Here is a 24,610-nt window from a genome sequence, read left to right as displayed (position 1 = left end):
CTCCTCTATCAAAAGGAAGGTTCAACTCTGTGAGTTCAATACACACATCACAAAGAGGTTTCTGAGAATGCTTCTTTCTACTTTTTGATTGAAGTTATTTCTTTTTTCAGCGTAGGCCTTAAAGCGCTCCAAATATCCACTTGCAGACTGTACAAAAAGACTGTTTCAGAACTGCTCCGCCAAAAGTAAGTTTAAAGTCTGTGTGATGAACGCACACATTGCAAAGTAGTTTCTGAGAATGCTTCTGTCTTGTTTTTATGTGAAGATATTTCCTTTTCCAGCAGAGGCCTCAAAGATATCCAAATGTCCACATGAAGATTCTTCAAAGAGAGGGTTTCAAAACTGCTCTATCAAAAGAAAGGTTCAACTCTGTGAGTTGAAAGCACACATCAAAAAGAAGTTTCTGGGAATGCATCTGTCTAGTTTTTATGTGAAGATATTTCCTTTTCCAGCATTGCGTCAAAGCGCTCTAAATCTCCAATGGAAGAGTCAATAAAAAGAGGGTTTCAAAACCGCTCTGCCAAAAGGAAGGTTCAACTCTGTGACTTGAATTCACTCGTAACAAATATGTTTCTGAGAATGCCTCTGTCTAGTTTTCATCTAAAAATATTTCCATTTCCCTCATAGGACTCAAAGCGCTCCAAATATCTAGTTGCATATACTACAAAAAGATTCTTTCAAAACCGCTCTATTCAAGGGAAGGTTCAACTCTGTGAGTTGAATGTAAACATCACAAAGCAGTTTGATAGAGTGCTTCCGCCTTGTTTTTACGTGAAAATATTTCCTTTTCCAGCATAGGCCTCAAAGCGCTCCAAATATCCACTTGCGGATTCTACAAAAAGAGTGTTTCAGAATTGCTCTATCAAAAGGAAGGTTCAACTCTGTGAGTGGAATGCACACATCACAAAGAAGTTTCTGAGAATGCTTCTGTCTAGTTTTCGTGTGAAGATCTTTTCTATTCCAGCACAGGCCTGAAAGAGCTGCAAATGTCTACTTGCACATTCTACAAAAAGAGTGTTTCAAAACTGCTCTATCAAAAGGAAGGTTAAACTCGCTGAGTTGAATGCACACATCACAAAAAAGTTTGTGAGAATGCTTCCTTCTAGTTTTTATGTGAAGTTGTTTCCTTTTCCAGCTTAGGCTTCGAAGTGCTCCAAATATCCACTTGCAGATTCTACAAAAAGAGTGTTCCCAAACTGCTCTCACAAAAGGACGGTTCAACTCTCCGAGTTGAATGCACAGATCACAAGGAAGTTGCTGAGAATGCTTCTGTATAGTTTTTATGTGAAGATATTTCCTTTTCCAGCATAGGCTTCAAAGCGCTCCATATATCCACTTGCAGATTCTACAAAAAGAGTGTTTCAAAACTACTCTATCAAAAGAAATGTTTACATCTGTGAGTTGAAAGCACACATCACAAAGAAGTTTCTGAGAATGCTTCTGTGTAGTTTTTATGTGAAGATATTTCCTTTTCCAGCATATCGTCAAAGCACTAAAAATGTCCACTTGAAGATTCTACAAAAAGAGTGTTTCAAAACTGCCCTATCAAAACGAAGGTTCAACTCTGTGAGTTGAATGGACTCATAACAAATACGTTTCTGAGAATGCTTCTGTCTAGTTTTTATGTGAAGTTATTTCCTTTTCCAGCATAGGCCTCAAAGCCCTCCAAATGTCCACTTGAATATTCTACAAAAATCTTGTTTCAAAACCGCTCTAAGAAAAGGAAGATCCAACTCTGTGAGTTGAATGCACACATCACAAAGAAGCTTCTGAGCATGCTTCTGTCTAATTTTTATGTGAAGTTATTTCCTTTTCCAGCAAAGGCCTCAAAGCACTCCAAATGTACACTTGAATGCACTCATCACAAAGAAGTTTCTGAGAATGCTTCTCTCTACTTTTTATGTGAAGTTATTAGCTTTTCCAGCATAAGCCTCAAAGCGTTCCAAATATCCACTTGTAGCTTCCACAAAAAGACAGTTTCAAAACTGCTCTACCAAAAGGAAGTTTCAACTCCGCGAGTTGAATGCAGACATCACAAAGATGTTTCTGAGAATACTTCTGTCCCGTTCTTCTTTGAAGTTATATGATTTTCCAGCAGAGGTCTCAATCACTCCAAATATTCACTTGCAGATTTTACAAAAACAGTGTTTCAAAACTGCTCTAGCAAAAGGGATGTTCAACTTTGTGAGTTTAGCGCACACATCACAGAGAAGTTTTTGAGAATGCCTCTTTCTAGTTTTTATGTGAATATATTTCCTTTTCCAGCAGAGTCCTCAAAGCGCTCCCAAAATTCACTTGCAGATTCCACAAAAAGTGTGTTCCAAACCTGCTATATCAAAAGGAAGGTTCAACTCTGTGATTTGGAAGCACACATCACAAAGAAGTTTCTGATAATGTTTCTGTCTAGGTTTGATGTGAAGACATTTCCTTATATAGCATTGTCCTCAAAGCACTCCAAATATCCACCTGCAGATTCTACAAAAAGAGTGTTTCAAAACCGCTCTGTCAAAAGGCAGGTTCAACACTGTGAGTTTAACGCACACATCACAAAAAAGTTTCTGAGAATGCTTCTGTCTCATTTTTATGCGAAGATATTTTCTTTTCTAGCATAGGCCTCAAAGCGCTCCAAATATCCACATGCAGATTCTACAATAAGAGTGTTTCAAAACTGTTCTATCAAAAGGAAGGTTCAACTCCGTGTTTTGAATGCATGCATCACAAAGACGTTTCTGAGAATACTTCTGTCTAGTTTTTGTGTGAAGATATTTCCTTTTCCAGCACAGGCCTGAAAGAGCTCCAAATGTCTACTTGCACACACTACAAAAGGAGTGTTTCAAAACTGCTCTATCAAAAGGAAGGTTCAACTCTGTGAATTGAATGCACACATCATAAAGAAGTTTCTGACGATGCTTCTGTTTTGTTTTTATGTGAAGATATTTCCTTTACCCTGCAGAGGCTTCAAAGCGATCCAAGTATTCACTTGCAGATTTTGCAAAAAGAGTGTTTCAAAACTGCTCTAAAAAAAGGAAGGTTCAACTCTCTGAGTTGAATACACACATCACAAGGTGGTTTCGGAGATTGCTTCTGTATAGTTTTTATGAGAAGACATTTACTTTTCCAGTATAGGCTTCAAAGCGCTCCAAGTATCCACTTGCAGATGATACAAAACGAGTGTTTCAAAACTGCACTATCAGAAGGAAGGTTCAACTCTGTGAGTTGAATGCACACATCACAAGGAAGTTTCCGAGAATGCTTCTCTATCGTTTTTATGTGAAGATATTTCCTTTACCATCATAGGCCTCAAATCATTCCAACTATTCACTTGCAGATCCTCCAAAAAGAGTATTTCAAAACTCCTCTATCAAAAGGAAGGTTCAACTCTGTGAGTTCAATACACACATCACAAAGAGGTTTCTGAGAATGCTTCTTTCTACTTTTTGATTGAAGTTATTTCTTTTTTCAGCGTAGGCCTTAAAGCGCTCCAAATATCCACTTGCAGACTGTACAAAAAGACTGTTTCAGAACTGCTCCGCCAAAAGTAAGTTTAAAGTCTGTGTGATGAACGCACACATTGCAAAGTAGTTTCTGAGAATGCTTCTGTCTTGTTTTTATGTGAAGATATTTCCTTTTCCAGCAGAGGCCTCAAAGATATCCAAATGTCCACATGAAGATTCTTCAAAGAGAGGGTTTCAAAACTGCTCTATCAAAAGAAAGGTTCAACTCTGTGAGTTGAAAGCACACATCAAAAAGAAGTTTCTGGGAATGCATCTGTCTAGTTTTTATGTGAAGATATTTCCTTTTCCAGCATTGCGTCAAAGCGCTCTAAATCTCCAATGGAAGAGTCAATAAAAAGAGGGTTTCAAAACCGCTCTGCCAAAAGGAAGGTTCAACTCTGTGACTTGAATTCACTCGTAACAAATATGTTTCTGAGAATGCCTCTGTCTAGTTTTCATCTAAAAATATTTCCATTTCCCTCATAGGACTCAAAGCGCTCCAAATATCTAGTTGCATATACTACAAAAAGATTCTTTCAAAACCGCTCTATTCAAGGGAAGGTTCAACTCTGTGAGTTGAATGTAAACATCACAAAGCAGTTTGATAGAGTGCTTCCGCCTTGTTTTTACGTGAAAATATTTCCTTTTCCAGCATAGGCCTCAAAGCGCTCCAAATATCCACTTGCGGATTCTACAAAAAGAGTGTTTCAGAATTGCTCTATCAAAAGGAAGGTTCAACTCTGTGAGTGGAATGCACACATCACAAAGAAGTTTCTGAGAATGCTTCTGTCTAGTTTTCGTGTGAAGATCTTTTCTATTCCAGCACAGGCCTGAAAGAGCTGCAAATGTCTACTTGCACATTCTACAAAAAGAGTGTTTCAAAACTGCTCTATCAAAAGGAAGGTTAAACTCGCTGAGTTGAATGCACACATCACAAAAAAGTTTGTGAGAATGCTTCCTTCTAGTTTTTATGTGAAGTTGTTTCCTTTTCCAGCTTAGGCTTCGAAGTGCTCCAAATATCCACTTGCAGATTCTACAAAAAGAGTGTTCCCAAACTGCTCTCACAAAAGGACGGTTCAACTCTCCGAGTTGAATGCACAGATCACAAGGAAGTTGCTGAGAATGCTTCTGTATAGTTTTTATGTGAAGATATTTCCTTTTCCAGCATAGGCTTCAAAGCGCTCCATATATCCACTTGCAGATTCTACAAAAAGAGTGTTTCAAAACTACTCTATCAAAAGAAATGTTTACATCTGTGAGTTGAAAGCACACATCACAAAGAAGTTTCTGAGAATGCTTCTGTGTAGTTTTTATGTGAAGATATTTCCTTTTCCAGCATATCGTCAAAGCACTAAAAATGTCCACTTGAAGATTCTACAAAAAGAGTGTTTCAAAACTGCCCTATCAAAACGAAGGTTCAACTCTGTGAGTTGAATGGACTCATAACAAATACGTTTCTGAGAATGCTTCTGTCTAGTTTTTATGTGAAGTTATTTCCTTTTCCAGCATAGGCCTCAAAGCCCTCCAAATGTCCACTTGAATATTCTACAAAAATCTTGTTTCAAAACCGCTCTAAGAAAAGGAAGATCCAACTCTGTGAGTTGAATGCACACATCACAAAGAAGCTTCTGAGCATGCTTCTGTCTAATTTTTATGTGAAGTTATTTCCTTTTCCAGCAAAGGCCTCAAAGCACTCCAAATGTACACTTGAATGCACTCATCACAAAGAAGTTTCTGAGAATGCTTCTCTCTACTTTTTATGTGAAGTTATTAGCTTTTCCAGCATAAGCCTCAAAGCGTTCCAAATATCCACTTGTAGCTTCCACAAAAAGACAGTTTCAAAACTGCTCTACCAAAAGGAAGTTTCAACTCCGCGAGTTGAATGCAGACATCACAAAGATGTTTCTGAGAATACTTCTGTCCCGTTCTTCTTTGAAGTTATATGATTTTCCAGCAGAGGTCTCAATCACTCCAAATATTCACTTGCAGATTTTACAAAAACAGTGTTTCAAAACTGCTCTAGCAAAAGGGATGTTCAACTTTGTGAGTTTAGCGCACACATCACAGAGAAGTTTTTGAGAATGCCTCTTTGTAGTTTTTATGTGAATATATTTCCTTTTCCAGCAGAGTCCTCAAAGCGCTCCCAAAATTCACTTGCAGATTCCACAAAAAGTGTGTTCCAAACCTGCTATATCAAAAGGAAGGTTCAACTCTGTGATTTGGAAGCACACATCACAAAGAAGTTTCTGATAATGTTTCTGTCTAGGTTTGATGTGAAGACATTTCCTTATATAGCATTGTCCTCAAAGCACTCCAAATATCCACCTGCAGATTCTACAAAAAGAGTGTTTCAAAACCGCTCTGTCAAAAGGCAGGTTCAACACTGTGAGTTTAACGCACACATCACAAAAAAGTTTCTGAGAATGCTTCTGTCTCATTTTTATGCGAAGATATTTTCTTTTCTAGCATAGGCCTCAAAGCGCTCCAAATATCCACATGCAGATTCTACAATAAGAGTGTTTCAAAACTGTTCTATCAAAAGGAAGGTTCAACTCCGTGTTTTGAATGCATGCATCACAAAGACGTTTCTGAGAATACTTCTGTCTAGTTTTTGTGTGAAGATATTTCCTTTTCCAGCACAGGCCTGAAAGAGCTCCAAATGTCTACTTGCACACACTACAAAAGGAGTGTTTCAAAACTGCTCTATCAAAAGGAAGGTTCAACTCTGTGAATTGAATGCACACATCATAAAGAAGTTTCTGACGATGCTTCTGTTTTGTTTTTATGTGAAGATATTTCCTTTACCCTGCAGAGGCTTCAAAGCGATCCAAGTATTCACTTGCAGATTTTGCAAAAAGAGTGTTTCAAAACTGCTCTAAAAAAAGGAAGGTTCAACTCTCTGAGTTGAATACACACATCACAAGGTGGTTTCGGAGATTGCTTCTGTATAGTTTTTATGAGAAGACATTTACTTTTCCAGTATAGGCTTCAAAGCGCTCCAAGTATCCACTTGCAGATGATACAAAACGAGTGTTTCAAAACTGCACTATCAGAAGGAAGGTTCAACTCTGTGAGTTGAATGCACACATCACAAGGAAGTTTCCGAGAATGCTTCTCTATCGTTTTTATGTGAAGATATTTCCTTTACCATCATAGGCCTCAAATCATTCCAACTATTCACTTGCAGATCCTCCAAAAAGAGTATTTCAAAACTCCTCTATCAAAAGGAAGGTTCAACTCTGTGAGTTCAATACACACATCACAAAGAGGTTTCTGAGAATGCTTCTTTCTACTTTTTGATTGAAGTTATTTCTTTTTTCAGCGTAGGCCTTAAAGCGCTCCAAATATCCACTTGCAGACTGTACAAAAAGACTGTTTCAGAACTGCTCCGCCAAAAGTAAGTTTAAAGTCTGTGTGATGAACGCACACATTGCAAAGTAGTTTCTGAGAATGCTTCTGTCTTGTTTTTATGTGAAGATATTTCCTTTTCCAGCAGAGGCCTCAAAGATATCCAAATGTCCACATGAAGATTCTTCAAAGAGAGGGTTTCAAAACTGCTCTATCAAAAGAAAGGTTCAACTCTGTGAGTTGAAAGCACACATCAAAAAGAAGTTTCTGGGAATGCATCTGTCTAGTTTTTATGTGAAGATATTTCCTTTTCCAGCATTGCGTCAAAGCGCTCTAAATCTCCAATGGAAGAGTCAATAAAAAGAGGGTTTCAAAACCGCTCTGCCAAAAGGAAGGTTCAACTCTGTGACTTGAATTCACTCGTAACAAATATGTTTCTGAGAATGCCTCTGTCTAGTTTTCATCTAAAAATATTTCCATTTCCCTCATAGGACTCAAAGCGCTCCAAATATCTAGTTGCATATACTACAAAAAGATTCTTTCAAAACCGCTCTATTCAAGGGAAGGTTCAACTCTGTGAGTTGAATGTAAACATCACAAAGCAGTTTGATAGAGTGCTTCCGCCTTGTTTTTACGTGAAAATATTTCCTTTTCCAGCATAGGCCTCAAAGCGCTCCAAATATCCACTTGCGGATTCTACAAAAAGAGTGTTTCAGAATTGCTCTATCAAAAGGAAGGTTCAACTCTGTGAGTGGAATGCACACATCACAAAGAAGTTTCTGAGAATGCTTCTGTCTAGTTTTCGTGTGAAGATCTTTTCTATTCCAGCACAGGCCTGAAAGAGCTGCAAATGTCTACTTGCACATTCTACAAAAAGAGTGTTTCAAAACTGCTCTATCAAAAGGAAGGTTAAACTCGCTGAGTTGAATGCACACATCACGAAAAAGTTTGTGAGAATGCTTCCTTCTAGTTTTTATGTGAAGTTGTTTCCTTTTCCAGCTTAGGCTTCGAAGTGCTCCAAATATCCACTTGCAGATTCTACAAAAAGAGTGTTCCCAAACTGCTCTCACAAAAGGACGGTTCAACTCTCCGAGTTGAATGCACAGATCCCAAGGAAGTTGCTGAGAATGCTTCTGTATAGTTTTTATGTGAAGATATTTCCTTTTCCAGCATAGGCTTCAAAGCGCTCCATATATCCACTTGCAGATTCTACAAAAAGAGTGTTTCAAAACTACTCTATCAAAAGAAATGTTTACATCTGTGAGTTGAAAGCACACATCACAAAGAAGTTTCTGAGAATGCTTCTGTGTAGTTTTTATGTGAAGATATTTCCTTTTCCAGCATATCGTCAAAGCACTAAAAATGTCCACTTGAAGATTCTACAAAAAGAGTGTTTCAAAACTGCCCTATCAAAACGAAGGTTCAACTCTGTGAGTTGAATGGACTCATAACAAATACGTTTCTGAGAATGCTTCTGTCTAGTTTTTATGTGAAGTTATTTCCTTTTCCAGCATAGGCCTCAAAGCCCTCCAAATGTCCACTTGAATATTCTACAAAAATCTTGTTTCAAAACCGCTCTCAGAAAAGGAAGATCCAACTCTGTGAGTTGAATGCACACATCACAAAGAAGCTTCTGAGCATGCTTCTGTCTAATTTTTATGTGAAGTTATTTCCTTTTCCAGCAAAGGCCTCAAAGCACTCCAAATGTACACTTGAATGCACTCATCACAAAGAAGTTTCTGAGAATGCTTCTCTCTACTTTTTATGTGAAGTTATTAGCTTTTCCAGCATAAGCCTCAAAGCGTTCCAAATATCCACTTGTAGCTTCCACAAAAAGACAGTTTCAAAACTGCTCTACCAAAAGGAAGTTTCAACTCCGCGAGTTGAATGCAGACATCACAAAGATGTTTCTGAGAATACTTCTGTCCCGTTCTTCTTTGAAGTTATATGATTTTCCAGCAGAGGTCTCAATCACTCCAAATATTCACTTGCAGATTTTACAAAAACAGTGTTTCAAAACTGCTCTAGCAAAAGGGATGTTCAACTTTGTGAGTTTAGCGCACACATCACAGAGAAGTTTTTGAGAATGCCTCTTTCTAGTTTTTATGTGAATATATTTCCTTTTCCAGCAGAGTCCTCAAAGCGCTCCCAAAATTCACTTGCAGATTCCACAAAAAGTGTGTTCCAAACCTGCTATATCAAAAGGAAGGTTCAACTCTGTGATTTGGAAGCACACATCACAAAGAAGTTTCTGATAATGTTTCTGTCAAGGTTTTATGTGAAGACATTTCCTTATATAGCATTGTCCTCAAAGCACTCCAAATATCCACCTGCAGATTCTACAAAAAGAGTGTTTCAAAACTGCTCTGTCAAAAGGCAGGTTCAACACTGTGAGTTTAATGCACACATCACAAAATAGTTTCTGAGAATGCTTCTGTCTCATTTTTATGCGAAGATATTTTCTTTTCTAGCATAGGCCTCAAAGCGCTCCAAATATCCACATGCAGATTCTACAATAAGAGTGTTTCAAAACTGTTCTATCAAAGGGAAGGTTCAACTCCGTGTTTTGAATGCATGCATCACAAAGAAGTTTCTGAGAATACTTCTGTCTAGTTTTTGTGTGAAGGTATTTCCTTTTCCAGCACAGGCCTGAAAGAGCTCCAAATGTCTACTTGCACACACTACAAAAGGAGTGTTTCAAAACTGCTCTATCAAAAGGAAGGTTCAACTCTGTGAATTGAATGCACACATCATAAAGAAGTTTCTGACGATGCTTCTGTTTTGTTTTTATGTGAAGGTATTTCCTTTACCCTGCAGAGGCTTCAAAGCGATCCAAGTATTCACTTGCAGATTTTGCAAAAAGAGTGTTTCAAAACTGCTCTAAAAAAAGGAAGGTTCAACTCTCTGAGTTGAATACACACATCACAAGGTGGTTTCGGAGATTGCTTCTGTATAGTTTTTATGAGAAGACATTTACTTTTCCAGTATAGGCTTCAAAGCGCTCCAAGTATCCACTTGCAGATGATACAAAACGAGTGTTTCAAAACTGCACTATCAGAAGGAAGGTTCAACTCTGTGAGTTGAATGCACACATCACAAGGAAGTTTCCGAGAATGCTTCTCTATCGTTTTTATGTGAAGATATTTCCTTTACCATCATAGGCCTCAAATCATTCCAACTATTCACTTGCAGATCCTCCAAAAAGAGTATTTCAAAACTCCTCTATCAAAAGGAAGGTTCAACTCTGTGAGTTCAATACACACATCACAAAGAGGTTTCTGAGAATGCTTCTTTCTACTTTTTGATTGAAGTTATTTCTTTTTTCAGCGTAGGCCTTAAAGCGCTCCAAATATCCACTTGCAGACTGTACAAAAAGACTGTTTCAGAACTGCTCCGCCAAAAGTAAGTTTAAAGTCTGTGTGATGAACGCACACATTGCAAAGTAGTTTCTGAGAATGCTTCTGTCTTGTTTTTATGTGAAGATATTTCCTTTTCCAGCAGAGGCCTCAAAGATATCCAAATGTCCACATGAAGATTCTTCAAAGAGAGGGTTTCAAAACTGCTCTATCAAAAGAAAGGTTCAACTCTGTGAGTTGAAAGCACACATCAAAAAGAAGTTTCTGGGAATGCATCTGTCTAGTTTTTATGTGAAGATATTTCCTTTTCCAGCATTGCGTCAAAGCGCTCTAAATCTCCAATGGAAGAGTCAATAAAAAGAGGGTTTCAAAACCGCTCTGCCAAAAGGAAGGTTCAACTCTGTGACTTGAATTCACTCGTAACAAATATGTTTCTGAGAATGCCTCTGTCTAGTTTTCATCTAAAAATATTTCCATTTCCCTCATAGGACTCAAAGCGCTCCAAATATCTAGTTGCATATACTACAAAAAGATTCTTTCAAAACCGCTCTATTCAAGGGAAGGTTCAACTCTGTGAGTTGAATGTAAACATCACAAAGCAGTTTGATAGAGTGCTTCCGCCTTGTTTTTACGTGAAAATATTTCCTTTTCCAGCATAGGCCTCAAAGCGCTCCAAATATCCACTTGCGGATTCTACAAAAAGAGTGTTTCAGAATTGCTCTATCAAAAGGAAGGTTCAACTCTGTGAGTGGAATGCACACATCACAAAGAAGTTTCTGAGAATGCTTCTGTCTAGTTTTCGTGTGAAGATCTTTTCTATTCCAGCACAGGCCTGAAAGAGCTGCAAATGTCTACTTGCACATTCTACAAAAAGAGTGTTTCAAAACTGCTCTATCAAAAGGAAGGTTAAACTCGCTGAGTTGAATGCACACATCACAAAAAAGTTTGTGAGAATGCTTCCTTCTAGTTTTTATGTGAAGTTGTTTCCTTTTCCAGCTTAGGCTTCGAAGTGCTCCAAATATCCACTTGCAGATTCTACAAAAAGAGTGTTCCCAAACTGCTCTCACAAAAGGACGGTTCAACTCTCCGAGTTGAATGCACAGATCACAAGGAAGTTGCTGAGAATGCTTCTGTATAGTTTTTATGTGAAGATATTTCCTTTTCCAGCATAGGCTTCAAAGCGCTCCATATATCCACTTGCAGATTCTACAAAAAGAGTGTTTCAAAACTACTCTATCAAAAGAAATGTTTACATCTGTGAGTTGAAAGCACACATCACAAAGAAGTTTCTGAGAATGCTTCTGTGTAGTTTTTATGTGAAGATATTTCCTTTTCCAGCATATCGTCAAAGCACTAAAAATGTCCACTTGAAGATTCTACAAAAAGAGTGTTTCAAAACTGCCCTATCAAAACGAAGGTTCAACTCTGTGAGTTGAATGGACTCATAACAAATACGTTTCTGAGAATGCTTCTGTCTAGTTTTTATGTGAAGTTATTTCCTTTTCCAGCATAGGCCTCAAAGCCCTCCAAATGTCCACTTGAATATTCTACAAAAATCTTGTTTCAAAACCGCTCTAAGAAAAGGAAGATCCAACTCTGTGAGTTGAATGCACACATCACAAAGAAGCTTCTGAGCATGCTTCTGTCTAATTTTTATGTGAAGTTATTTCCTTTTCCAGCAAAGGCCTCAAAGCACTCCAAATGTACACTTGAATGCACTCATCACAAAGAAGTTTCTGAGAATGCTTCTCTCTACTTTTTATGTGAAGTTATTAGCTTTTCCAGCATAAGCCTCAAAGCGTTCCAAATATCCACTTGTAGCTTCCACAAAAAGACAGTTTCAAAACTGCTCTACCAAAAGGAAGTTTCAACTCCGCGAGTTGAATGCAGACATCACAAAGATGTTTCTGAGAATACTTCTGTCCCGTTCTTCTTTGAAGTTATATGATTTTCCAGCAGAGGTCTCAATCACTCCAAATATTCACTTGCAGATTTTACAAAAACAGTGTTTCAAAACTGCTCTAGCAAAAGGGATGTTCAACTTTGTGAGTTTAGCGCACACATCACAGAGAAGTTTTTGAGAATGCCTCTTTCTAGTTTTTATGTGAATATATTTCCTTTTCCAGCAGAGTCCTCAAAGCGCTCCCAAAATTCACTTGCAGATTCCACAAAAAGTGTGTTCCAAACCTGCTATATCAAAAGGAAGGTTCAACTCTGTGATTTGGAAGCACACATCACAAAGAAGTTTCTGATAATGTTTCTGTCAAGGTTTTATGTGAAGACATTTCCTTATATAGCATTGTCCTCAAAGCACTCCAAATATCCACCTGCAGATTCTACAAAAAGAGTGTTTCAAAACTGCTCTGTCAAAAGGCAGGTTCAACACTGTGAGTTTAATGCACACATCACAAAATAGTTTCTGAGAATGCTTCTGTCTCATTTTTATGCGAAGATATTTTCTTTTCTAGCATAGGCCTCAAAGCGCTCCAAATATCCACATGCAGATTCTACAATAAGAGTGTTTCAAAACTGTTCTATCAAAGGGAAGGTTCAACTCCGTGTTTTGAATGCATGCATCACAAAGAAGTTTCTGAGAATACTTCTGTCTAGTTTTTGTGTGAAGGTATTTCCTTTTCCAGCACAGGCCTGAAAGAGCTCCAAATGTCTACTTGCACACACTGCAAAAGGAGTGTTTCAAAACTGCTCTATCAAAAGGAAGGTTCAACTCTGTGAATTGAATGCACACATCATAAAGAAGTTTCTGACGATGCTTCTGTTTTGTTTTTATGTGAAGATATTTCCTTTACCCTGCAGAGGCTTCAAAGCGATCCAAGTATTCACTTGCAGATTTTGCAAAAAGAGTGTTTCAAAACTGCTCTAAAAAAAGGAAGGTTCAACTCTCTGAGTTGAATACACACATCACAAGGTGGTTTCGGAGATTGCTTCTGTATAGTTTTTATGAGAAGACATTTACTTTTCCAGTATAGGCTTCAAAGCGCTCCAAGTATCCACTTGCAGATGATACAAAACGAGTGTTTCAAAACTGCACTATCAGAAGGAAGGTTCAACTCTGTGAGTTGAATGCACACATCACAAGGAAGTTTCCGAGAATGCTTCTCTATCGTTTTTATGTGAAGATATTTCCTTTACCATCATAGGCCTCAAATCATTCCAACTATTCACTTGCAGATCCTCCAAAAAGAGTATTTCAAAACTCCTCTATCAAAAGGAAGGTTCAACTCTGTGAGTTCAATACACACATCACAAAGAGGTTTCTGAGAATGCTTCTTTCTACTTTTTGATTGAAGTTATTTCTTTTTTCAGCGTAGGCCTTAAAGCGCTCCAAATATCCACTTGCAGACTGTACAAAAAGACTGTTTCAGAACTGCTCCGCCAAAAGTAAGTTTAAAGTCTGTGTGTTGAACGCACACATTGCAAAGTAGTTTCTGAGAATGCTTCTGTCTTGTTTTTATGTGAAGATATTTCCTTTTCCAGCATAGGCCTCAAAGATATCCAAATGTCCACATGAAGATTCTTCAAAGAGAGGGTTTCAAAACTGCTCTATCAAGAGAAAGGTTCAACTCTGTGAGTTGAAAGCACACATCAAAAAGAAGTTTCTGGGAATGCATCTGTCTAGTTTTTATGTGAAGATATTTCCTTTTCCAGCATTGCGTCAAAGCGCCCTAAATCTCCAATGGAAGAGTCAATAAAAAGAGGGTTTCAAAACCGCTCTGCCAAAAGGAAGGTTCAACTCTGTGACTTGAATTCACTCGTAACAAATATGTTTCTGAGAATGCCTCTGTCTAGTTTTCATCTAAAAATAATTCCATTTCCCTCATAGGACTCAAAGCGCTCCAAATATCTAGTTGCACATACTACAAAAAGATTCTTTCAAAACCGCTCTATTCAAGGGAAGGTTCAACTCTGTGAGTTGAATGTAAACATCACAAAGAAGTTTGATAGAGTGCTTCCGCCTTGTTTTTACGTGAAAATATTTGCTTTTCCAGCATAGGCCTCAAAGCGCTCCAAATATCCACTTGCGGATTCTACAAAAAGAGTGTTTCAGAATTGCTCTATCAAAAGGAAGGTTCAACTCTGTGAGTGGAATGCACACATCACAAAGAAGTTTCTGAGAATTCTTCTGTCTAGTTTTCCTGTGAAGATCTTTTCTATTCCAGCACAGGCCTGAAAGAGCTCCAAATGTCTACTTGCACATTCTACAAAAAGAGTGTTTCAAAACTGCTCTATCAAAAGTAAGGTTAAACTCGCTGAGTTGAATGCACACATCACAAAAAAGTTTGTGAGAATGCTTCCTTCTAGTTTTTATGTGAAGTTGTTTCCTTTTCCAGCTTAGGCTTCAAAGTGCTCCAAATATCCACTTGCAGATTCTACAAAAAGAGTGTTCCCAAACTGCTCTCACAAAAGGACGGTTCAACTCTCCGAGTTGAATGCACAAATCCCAAGGAAGTTGCTGAGAATGCTTCTGTATAGTTTTTATGTGAAGATATTTCCTTTTCCAGCATAGGCTTCAAAGCGCTCCATATATCCACTTGCAGATTCTACAAAAAGAGTGTTTCAAAACTACTCGATCAAAAGAAATGTTTACATCTGTGAGTTGAAAGCACACATCACAAAGAAGTTTCTGAGAATGCTTCTGTGTAGTTTTTATGTGAAGATATTTCCTTTTCCAGCATATCGTCAAAGCACTAAAAATGTCCACTTGAAGATTCTACAAAAAGAGTGTTTCAAAACTGCCCTATCAAAACGAAGGTTCAACTCTGTGAGTTGAATGGACTCATAACAAATACGTTTCTGAGAATGCTTCTGTCTAGTTTTTATGTGAAGTTATTTCCTTTTCCAGCATAGGCCTCAAAGCCCTCCAAATGTCCACTTGAATATTCTACAAAAATCTTGTTTCAAAACCGCTCTAAGAAAAGGAAGATCCAACTCTGTGAGTTGAATGCACACATCACAAAGAAGCTTCTGAGCATGCTTCTGTCTAATTTTTATGTGAAGTTATTTCCTTTTCCAGCAAAGGCCTCAAAGCACTCCAAATGTACACTTGAATGCACTCATCACAAAGAAGTTTCTGAGAATGCTTCTCTCTACTTTTTATGTGAAGTTATTAGCTTTTCCAGCATAAGCCTCAAAGCGTTCCAAATATCCACTTGTAGCTTCCACAAAAAGACAGTTTCAAAACTGCTCTACCAAAAGGAAGTTTCAACTCCGCGAGTTGAATGCAGACATCACAAAGATGTTTCTGAGAATACTTCTGTCCCGTTCTTCTTTGAAGTTATATGATTTTCCAGCAGAGGTCTCAATCACTCCAAATATTCACTTGCAGATTTTACAAAAACAGTGTTTCAAAACTGCTCTAGCAAAAGGGATGTTCAACTTTGTGAGTTTAGCGCACACATCACAGAGAAGTTTTTGAGAATGCCTCTTTCTAGTTTTTATGTGAATATATTTCCTTTTCCAGCAGAGTCCTCAAAGCGCTCCCAAAATTCACTTGCAGATTCCACAAAAAGTGTGTTCCAAACCTGCTATATCAAAAGGAAGGTTCAACTCTGTGATTTGGAAGCACACATCACAAAGAAGTTTCTGATAATGTTTCTGTCAAGGTTTTATGTGAAGACATTTCCTTATATAGCATTGTCCTCAAAGCACTCCAAATATCCACCTGCAGATTCTACAAAAAGAGTGTTTCAAAACTGCTCTGTCAAAAGGCAGGTTCAACACTGTGAGTTTAATGCACACATCACAAAATAGTTTCTGAGAATGCTTCTGTCTCATTTTTATGCGAAGATATTTTCTTTTCTAGCATAGGCCTCAAAGCGCTCCAAATATCCACATGCAGATTCTACAATAAGAGTGTTTCAAAACTGTTCTATCAAAGGGAAGGTTCAACTCCGTGTTTTGAATGCATGCATCACAAAGAAGTTTCTGAGAATACTTCTGTCTAGTTTTTGTGTGAAGGTATTTCCTTTTCCAGCACAGGCCTGAAAGAGCTCCAAATGTCTACTTGCACACACTGCAAAAGGAGTGTTTCAAAACTGCTCTATCAAAAGGAAGGTTCAACTCTGTGAATTGAATGCACACATCATAAAGAAGTTTCTGACGATGCTTCTGTTTTGTTTTTATGTGAAGATATTTCCTTTACCCTGCAGAGGCTTCAAAGCGATCCAAGTATTCACTTGCAGATTTTGCAAAAAGAGTGTTTCAAAACTGCTCTAAAAAAAGGAAGGTTCAACTCTCTGAGTTGAATACACACATCACAAGGTGGTTTCGGAGATTGCTTCTGTATAGTTTTTATGAGAAGACATTTACTTTTCCAGTATAGGCTTCAAAGCGCTCCAAGTATCCACTTGCAGATGATACAAAACGAGTGTTTCAAAACTGCACTATCAGAAGGAAGGTTCAACTCTGTGAGTTGAATGCACACATCACAAGGAAGTTTCCGAGAATGCTTCTCTATCGTTTTTATGTGAAGATATTTCCTTTACCATCATAGGCCTCAAATCATTCCAACTATTCACTTGCAGATCCTCCAAAAAGAGTATTTCAAAACTCCTCTATCAAAAGGAAGGTTCAACTCTGTGAGTTCAATACACACATCACAAAGAGGTTTCTGAGAATGCTTCTTTCTACTTTTTGATTGAAGTTATTTCTTTTTTCAGCGTAGGCCTTAAAGCGCTCCAAATATCCACTTGCAGACTGTACAAAAAGACTGTTTCAGAACTGCTCCGCCAAAAGTAAGTTTAAAGTCTGTGTGTTGAACGCACACATTGCAAAGTAGTTTCTGAGAATGCTTCTGTCTTGTTTTTATGTGAAGATATTTCCTTTTCCAGCATAGGCCTCAAAGATATCCAAATGTCCACATGAAGATTCTTCAAAGAGAGGGTTTCAAAACTGCTCTATCAAGAGAAAGGTTCAACTCTGTGAGTTGAAAGCACACATCAAAAAGAAGTTTCTGGGAATGCATCTGTCTAGTTTTTATGTGAAGATATTTCCTTTTCCAGCATTGCGTCAAAGCGCCCTAAATCTCCAATGGAAGAGTCAATAAAAAGAGGGTTTCAAAACCGCTCTGCCAAAAGGAAGGTTCAACTCTGTGACTTGAATTCACTCGTAACAAATATGTTTCTGAGAATGCCTCTGTCTAGTTTTCATCTAAAAATAATTCCATTTCCCTCATAGGACTCAAAGCGCTCCAAATATCTAGTTGCACATACTACAAAAAGATTCTTTCAAAACCGCTCTATTCAAGGGAAGGTTCAACTCTGTGAGTTGAATGTAAACATCACAAAGAAGTTTGATAGAGTGCTTCCGCCTTGTTTTTACGTGAAAATATTTGCTTTTCCAGCATAGGCCTCAAAGCGCTCCAAATATCCACTTGCGGATTCTACAAAAAGAGTGTTTCAGAATTGCTCTATCAAAAGGAAGGTTCAACTCTGTGAGTGGAATGCACACATCACAAAGAAGTTTCTGAGAATTCTTCTGTCTAGTTTTCCTGTGAAGATCTTTTCTATTCCAGCACAGGCCTGAAAGAGCTCCAAATGTCTACTTGCACATTCTACAAAAAGAGTGTTTCAAAACTGCTCTATCAAAAGTAAGGTTAAACTCGCTGAGTTGAATGCACACATCACAAAAAAGTTTGTGAGAATGCTTCCTTCTAGTTTTTATGTGAAGTTGTTTCCTTTTCCAGCTTAGGCTTCAAAGTGCTCCAAATATCCACTTGCAGATTCTACAAAAAGAGTGTTCCCAAACTGCTCTCACAAAAGGACGGTTCAACTCTCCGAGTTGAATGCACAAATCCCAAGGAAGTTGCTGAGAATGCTTCTGTATAGTTTTTATGTGAAGATATTTCCTTTTCCAGCATAGGCTTCAAACCGCTCCATATATCCACTTGCAGATTCTACAAAAAGAGTGTTTCAAAACTACTCGATCAAAAGAAATGTTTACATCTGTGAGTTGAAAGCACACATCACAAAGAAGTTTCTGAGAATGCTTCTGTGTAGTTTTTATGTGAAGATATTTCCTTTTCCAGCATATCGTCAAAGCACTAAAAATGTCCACTTGAAGATTCTACAAAAAGAGTGTTTCAAAACTGCCCTATCAAAACGAAGGTTCAACTCTGTGAGTTGAATGGACTCATAACAAATACGTTTCTGAGAATGCTTCTGTCTAGTTTTTATGTGAAGTTATTTCCTTTTCCAGCATAGGCCTCAAAGCCCTCCAAATGTCCACTTGAATATTCTACAAAAATCTTGTTTCAAAACCGCTCTAAGAAAAGGAAGATCCAACTCTGTGAGTTGAATGCACACATCACAAAGACGCTTCTGAGCATGCTTCTGTCTAATTTTTATGTGAAGTTATTTCCTTTTCCAGCAAAGGCCTCAAAGCACTCCAAATGTACACTTGAATGCACTCATCACAAAGAAGTTTCTGAGAATGCTTCTCTCTACTTTTTATGTGAAGTTATTAGCTTTTCCAGCATAAGCCTCAAAGCGTTCCAAATATCCACTTGTAGCTTCCACAAAAAGACAGTTTCAAAACTGCTCTACCAAAAGGAAGTTTCAACTCCGCGAGTTGAATGCAGACATCACAAAGATGTTTCTGAGAATACTTCTGTCCCGTTCTTATTTGAAGTTATATGATTTTCCAGCAGAGGTCTCAATCACTCCAAATATTCACTTGCAGATTTTACAAAAACAGTGTTTCAAAACTGCTCTAGCAAAAGGGATGTTCAACTTTGTGAGTTTAGCGCACACATCACAGAGAAGTTTTTGAGAATGCCTCTTTCTAGTTTTTATGTGAATATATTTCCTTTTCCAGCAGAGTCCTCAAAGCGCTCCCAAAATTCACTTGCAGATTCCACAAAAAGTGTGTTCCAAACCTGCTATATCAAAAGGAAGGTTCAACTCTGTGATTTGGAAGCACACATCACAAAGAAGTTTCTGATAATGTTTCTGTCAAGGTTTTATATGAAGACATTTCCTTATATAGCATTGTCCTCAAAGCACTCCAAATATCCACCTGCAGATTCTACAAAAAGAGTGTTTCAAAACTGCTCTGTCAAAAGGCAGGTTCAAAACTGTGAGTTTAATGCACACATCACAAAATAGTTTCTGAGAATGCTTCTGTCTCATTTTTATGCGAAGATATTTTCTTTTCTAGCATAGGCCTCAAAGCGCTCCAAATATCCACATGCAGATTCTACAATAAGAGTGTTTCAAAACTGTTCTATCAAAGGGAAGGTTCAACTCCGTGTTTTGAATGCATGCATCACAAAGAAGTTTCTGAGAATACTTCTGTCTAGTTTTTGTGTGAAGGTATTTCCTTTTCCAGCACAGGCCTGAAAGAGCTCCAAATGTCTACTTGCACACACTGCAAAAGGAGTGTTTCAAAAGTGCTCTATCAAAAGGAAGGTTCAACTCTGTGAATTGAATGCACACATCATAAAGAAGTTTCTGACTATGCTTCTGTTTTGTTTTTATGTGAAGATATTTCCTTTACCCTGCAGAGGCTTCAAAGCGATCCAAGTATTCACTTGCAGATTTTGCAAAAAGAGTGTTTCAAAACTGCTCTAAAAAAAGGAAGGTTCAACTCTCTGAGTTGAATACACACATCACAAGGTGGTTTCGGAGATTGCTTCTGTATAGTTTTTATGAGAAGACATTTACTTTTCCAGTATAGGCTTCAAAGCGCTCCAAGTATCCACTTGCAGATGATACAAAACGAGTGTTTCAAAACTGCACTATCAGAAGGAAGGTTCAACTCTGTGAGTTGAATGCACACATCACAAGGAAGTTTCCGAGAATGCTTCTCTATCGTTTTTATGTGAAGATATTTCCTTTACCATCATAGGCCTCAAATCATTCCAACTATTCACTTGCAGATCCTCCAAAAAGAGTATTTCAAAACTCCTCTATCAAAAGGAAGGTTCAACTCTGTGAGTTCAATACACACATCACAAAGAGGTTTCTGAGAATGCTTCTTTCTACTTTTTGATTGAAGTTATTTCTTTTTTCAGCGTAGGCCTTAAAGCGCTCCAAATATCCACTTGCAGACTGTACAAAAAGACTGTTTCAGAACTGCTCTGCCAAAAGTAAGTTTAAAGTCTGTGTGATGAACGCACACATTGCAAAGTAGTTTCTGAGAATGCTTCTGTCTTGTTTTTATGTGAAGATATTTCCTTTTCCAGCAGAGGCCTCAAAGATATCCAAATGTCCACATGAAGATTCTTCAAAGAGAGGGTTTCAAAACTGCTCTATCAAAAGAAAGGTTCAACTCTGTGAGTTGAAAGCACACATCAAAAAGAAGTTTCTGGGAATGCATCTGTCTAGTTTTTATGTGAAGATATTTCCTTTTCCAGCATTGCGTCAAAGCGCTCTAAATCTCCAATGGAAGAGTCAATAAAAAGAGGGTTTCAAAACCGCTCTGCCAAAAGGAAGGTTCAACTCTGTGACTTGAATTCACTCGTAACAAATATGTTTCTGAGAATGCCTCTGTCTAGTTTTCATCTAAAAATATTTCCATTTCCCTCATAGGACTCAAAGCGCTCCAAATATCTAGTTGCATATACTACAAAAAGATTCTTTCAAAACCGCTCTATTCAAGGGAAGGTTCAACTCTGTGAGTTGAATGTAAACATCACAAAGCAGTTTGATAGAGTGCTTCCGCCTTGTTTTTACGTGAAAATATTTCATTTTCCAGCATAGGCCTCAAAGCGCTCCAAATATCCACTTGCGGATTCTACAAAAAGAGTGTTTCAGAATTGCTCTATCAAAAGGAAGGTTCAACTCTGTGAGTGGAATGCACACATCACAAAGAAGTTTCTGAGAATGCTTCTGTCTAGTTTTCGTGTGAAGATCTTTTCTATTCCAGCACAGGCCTGAAAGAGCTGCAAATGTCTACTTGCACATTCTACAAAAAGAGTGTTTCAAAACTGCTCTATCAAAAGGAAGGTTAAACTCGCTGAGTTGAATGCACACATCACAAAAAAGTTTGTGAGAATGCTTCCTTCTAGTTTTTATGTGAAGTTGTTTCCTTTTCCAGCTTAGGCTTCAAAGTGCTCCAAATATCCACTTGCAGATTCTAGAAAAAGAGTGTTCCCAAACTGCTCTCACAAAAGGACGGTTCAACTCTCCGAGTTGAATGCACAGATCCCAAGGAAGTTGCTGAGAATGCTTCTGTATAGTTTTTATGTGAAGATATTTCCTTTTCCAGCATAGGCTTCAAAGCGCTCCATATATCCACTTGCAGATTCTACAAAAAGAGTGTTTCAAAACTACTCTATCAAAAGAAATGTTTACATCTGTGAGTTGAAAGCACACATCACAAAGAAGTTTCTGAGAATGCTTCTGTGTAGTTTTTATGTGAAGATATTTCCTTTTCCAGCATATCGTCAAAGCACTAAAAATGTCCACTTGAAGATTCTACAAAAAGAGTGTTTCAAAACTGCCCTATCAAAACGAAGGTTCAACTCTGTGAGTTGAATGGACTCATAACAAATACGTTTCTGAGAATGCTTCTGTCTAGTTTTTATGTGAAGTTATTTCCTTTTCCAGCATAGGCCTCAAAGCCCTCCAAATGTCCACTTGAATATTCTACAAAAATCTTGTTTCAAAACCGCTCTCAGAAAAGGAAGATCCAACTCTGTGAGTTGAATGCACACATCACAAAGAAGCTTCTGAGCATGCTTCTGTCTAATTTTTATGTGAAGTTATTTCCTTTTCCAGCAAAGGCCTCAAAGCACTCCAAATGTACACTTGAATGCACTCATCACAAAGAAGTTTCTGAGAATGCTTCTCTCTACTTTTTATGTGAAGTTATTAGCTTTTCCAGCATAAGCCTCAAAGCGTTCCAAATATCCACTTGTAGCTTCCACAAAAAGACAGTTTCAAAACTGCTCTACCAAAAGGAAGTTTCAACTCCGCGAGTTGAATGCAGACATCACAAAGATGTTTCTGAGAATACTTCTGTCCCGTTCTTCTTTGAAGTTATATGATTTTCCAGCAGAGGTCTCAATCACTCCAAATATTCACTTGCAGATTTTACAAAAACAGTGTTTCAAAACTGCTCTAGCAAAAGGGATGTTCAACTTTGTGAGTTTAGCGCACACATCACAGAGAAGTTTTTGAGAATGCCTCTTTCTAGTTTTTATGTGAATATATTTCCTTTTCCAGCAGAGTCCTCAAAGCGCTCCCAAAATTCACTTGCAGATTCCACAAAAAGTGTGTTCCAAACCTGCTATATCAAAAGGAAGGTTCAACTCTGTGATTTGGAAGCACACATCACAAAGAAGTTTCTGATAATGTTTCTGTCAAGGTTTTATGTGAAGACATTTCCTTATATAGCATTGTCCTCAAAGCACTCCAAATATCCACCTGCAGATTCTACAAAAAGAGTGTTTCAAAACTGCTCTGTCAAAAGGCAGGTTCAACACTGTGAGTTTAATGCACACATCACAAAATAGTTTCTGAGAATGCTTCTGTCTCATTTTTATGCGAAGATATTTTCTTTTCTAGCATAGGCCTCAAAGCGCTCCAAATATCCACATGCAGATTCTACAATAAGAGTGTTTCAAAACTGTTCTATCAAAGGGAAGGTTCAACTCCGTGTTTTGAATGCATGCATCACAAAGAAGTTTCTGAGAATACTTCTGTCTAGTTTTTGTGTGAAGGTATTTCCTTTTCCAGCACAGGCCTGAAAGAGCTCCAAATGTCTACTTGCACACACTGCAAAAGGAGTGTTTCAAAACTGCTCTATCAAAAGGAAGGTTCAACTCTGTGAATTGAATGCACACATCATAAAGAAGTTTCTGACGATGCTTCTGTTTTGTTTTTATGTGAAGATATTTCCTTTACCCTGCAGAGGCTTCAAAGCGATCCAAGTATTCACTTGCAGATTTTGCAAAAAGAGTGTTTCAAAACTGCTCTAAAAAAAGGAAGGTTCAACTCTCTGAGTTGAATACACACATCACAAGGTGGTTTCGGAGATTGCTTCTGTATAGTTTTTATGAGAAGACATTTACTTTTCCAGTATAGGCTTCAAAGCGCTCCAAGTATCCACTTGCAGATGATACAAAACGAGTGTTTCAAAACTGCACTATCAGAAGGAAGGTTCAACTCTGTGAGTTGAATGCACACATCACAAGGAAGTTTCCGAGAATGCTTCTCTATCGTTTTTATGTGAAGATATTTCCTTTACCATCATAGGCCTCAAATCATTCCAACTATTCACTTGCAGATCCTCCAAAAAGAGTATTTCAAAACTCCTCTATCAAAAGGAAGGTTCAACTCTGTGAGTTCAATACACACATCACAAAGAGGTTTCTGAGAATGCTTCTTTCTACTTTTTGATTGAAGTTATTTCTTTTTTCAGCGTAGGCCTTAAAGCGCTCCAAATATCCACTTGCAGACTGTACAAAAAGACTGTTTCAGAACTGCTCCGCCAAAAGTAAGTTTAAAGTCTGTGTGTTGAACGCACACATTGCAAAGTAGTTTCTGAGAATGCTTCTGTCTTGTTTTTATGTGAAGATATTTCCTTTTCCAGCATAGGCCTCAAAGATATCCAAATGTCCACATGAAGATTCTTCAAAGAGAGGGTTTCAAAACTGCTCTATCAAGAGAAAGGTTCAACTCTGTGAGTTGAAAGCACACATCAAAAAGAAGTTTCTGGGAATGCATCTGTCTAGTTTTTATGTGAAGATATTTCCTTTTCCAGCATTGCGTCAAAGCGCCCTAAATCTCCAATGGAAGAGTCAATAAAAAGAGGGTTTCAAAACCGCTCTGCCAAAAGGAAGGTTCAACTCTGTGACTTGAATTCACTCGTAACAAATATGTTTCTGAGAATGCCTCTGTCTAGTTTTCATCTAAAAATAATTCCATTTCCCTCATAGGACTCAAAGCGCTCCAAATATCTAGTTGCACATACTACAAAAAGATTCTTTCAAAACCGCTCTATTCAAGGGAAGGTTCAACTCTGTGAGTTGAATGTAAACATCACAAAGAAGTTTGATAGAGTGCTTCCGCCTTGTTTTTACGTGAAAATATTTGCTTTTCCAGCATAGGCCTCAAAGCGCTCCAAATATCCACTTGCGGATTCTACAAAAAGAGTGTTTCAGAATTGCTCTATCAAAAGGAAGGTTCAACTCTGTGAGTGGAATGCACACATCACAAAGAAGTTTCTGAGAATTCTTCTGTCTAGTTTTCCTGTGAAGATCTTTTCTATTCCAGCACAGGCCTGAAAGAGCTCCAAATGTCTACTTGCACATTCTACAAAAAGAGTGTTTCAAAACTGCTCTATCAAAAGTAAGGTTAAACTCGCTGAGTTGAATGCACACATCACAAAAAAGTTTGTGAGAATGCTTCCTTCTAGTTTTTATGTGAAGTTGTTTCCTTTTCCAGCTTA

Source organism: Pongo pygmaeus, chromosome 20 (genome assembly GCF_028885625.2).
Source record: "Pongo pygmaeus isolate AG05252 chromosome 20, NHGRI_mPonPyg2-v2.0_pri, whole genome shotgun sequence".
Classification (NCBI taxonomy): Eukaryota; Metazoa; Chordata; class Mammalia; order Primates; family Hominidae; genus Pongo; species Pongo pygmaeus.
Note: the sequence above shows the minus strand (reverse complement) of the source record.